Raw genomic sequence first — 2,350 nt, 5'->3', positions numbered from 1 at the left:
CTAATTATGTTCTCACTCTGGGGAAAATACTGTTTACACACCAATGGTTCCTATCACCATAGAAAACGAAATATAGGTTCCTACTGATGGGTATATAATGATTATTACGTTTTTAATGCAGTGATTAATTACTATAGTATTACAAAAATTCTTGTGAAAAATAATTTAATCCTATTAGTGCCTAATGTTAGATATATGTTTATTTATATTTTATATTTTTTAATTTTTTATTTTTTATTTTTATATTTATATTGATGATTTCGTGACTTCATCTTCATAGATATTATATGGAACACCAATGTTCCTTTTCACATAGAAACATAGGTTCCTATTAATCTGTGTGTTACTTATGTGTTTTGTTACTTGCAGTGATTAATTTATACTTTACTACAAAAATCTTGTGAAAGAAGTTTATTCTTATTAGTGCATAATATATTATTATTTGGATTTTTATTTTTATTAGTGATTCTTGGCTATATCTTCGTATATATAAATAAGGCTATATTTTTGAATAGAGACAGAGGGGCCTATATATATATCTTTCTGGTGGGGCCTAATTAATTGACTACTGTATATCTTTCTGGTGGTGCCTAATTAATTGACTACCGTATATCTATCTGGTGGGGCCTAATTAATTGACTATCGTATATCTTTCTGGTGGTGCCTAATTAATTGACTACCGTATATCTTTCTGGTGTGGCCTAATTAATTGACTACCGTATATCTTTCTGGTGGGGCCTAATTAATTGACTACCGTATATCTTTCTAGTGGTGCCTAATTAATTGACTAACGTATATCTTTCTGGTGGTGCCTAATTAATTTGCTACTACCTTATATCTTTCTGGTGGTGCCTAATTAATTGACTACTACTGTATATCTTTCTGGTGGTGCCTAATTAATTGACTGCTACCTTATATCTTTCTGGTGGTGCCTAATTAATTGACTACTACCGTATATCTTTCTGGTGGTGCCTAATTAAATGACTACTACCGTAAATCTTTCTGGTGGTGCCTAATAATTGACTACCGTATATTTTTCTGGTGGTGCCTAATAATTAATTGTCTACCGTATAGCTTTCTGGTGGTGCTTAATTAATTGACTACCATATATCTTTCTGGTGGTGCCTAATTAATTGACTACCGTATATCTTCCTGGTGGTGCCTAATTAATTCAGTACCTTATATCTTTCTGGTGGTGCTTAATAATTAATTGACTACCGTATATCTTTCTGGTGGTGCTTAATAATTAATTGACTACCGTATATCTTTCTGGTGGTGCCTAATTAATTGGCTACCGTATATCTTTCTGGTGGTGCCTAATTAATTTACTAACGTATATCTTTCTGGTGGTGCCTATTTAATTGACTACCGTAAATCTTTCTGGTGGGGCCTAATTAATTTACTGCCATATATATAATACCTCTCTATTGATGCATCTACTGCTGTATATACTTGCACTCCAGTGGTGCTGTCCTGTGGTGTAATAAATAGCATAACTCCACAAAAATAATGGAGATCCAATATATGGAGAATCAATTAGGGAAAGATGAAGGGCCGATTCCTCTTACTTCTGAATCTGCTGCAAATGCAAGTAGTAATGATTACATACACAATGATATGTCATCAATGTCATCTGCCAAGACCGATGTCCAGTGTCAAAGTACGGGGCACGTAAAATCCAAAAAGCCAAAGTTGAGTAAAAGGAGGATGTAAAAAGAAATGTAAAATTGGCAATGTGCCATTTATGACATGGAATGGCAAGGAACGGTTAAGGCCCTGGCCTGTATTCATGACTGGTGATTCAACTACACATGACCATGCAAGCCCTACTACTCCCCCCTTTAGAAATTTGAAGAGATTTCATCTGTCATCAAAAACACAGCAAACATCTCTGCCTACTAAAGAAGACATGTTATCACAAACACCCAAGGAGAGTCCAAGGGTATTGGAGGTTCCTTCCCATGGCTGTACAGGAAGAGGTGGCTCCTTCCACCATTTTCAGCACTCCCTCTGCATATGCTGGAAGGATCACCCACAGTGCAGTTCCTGATTTAGATAATGAAGGTGTCAATGTTGTAGATCGAGAGGAGGATATTAATGTAGCTGGGTCTGAGGAGGAAGTTGACGAGGAGGATTTTGAGGTGGTTTGCTTACATGAGGCACCAGGGAGGAAACAGTTGTTGTCCATGAGATGAAAAAGCCCATCATCATGCCTGGGCAGAGGACCAGTATATCCAGCTGTACGGTCTGTAATTTTTTATCTGAATCTGGACAACAAATGTATTGCCATATGTAGCTTATGTAAAGCTCCAATAAGCAGGGGTAAGGATCTTGCCCACCTAGGGACATC

This window comes from Crinia signifera, chromosome 1 (genome assembly GCF_055691185.1).
Source record: "Crinia signifera chromosome 1, ASM5569118v1, whole genome shotgun sequence".
NCBI classification, from domain to species: Eukaryota; Metazoa; Chordata; class Amphibia; order Anura; family Myobatrachidae; genus Crinia; species Crinia signifera.
Note: the sequence above shows the minus strand (reverse complement) of the source record.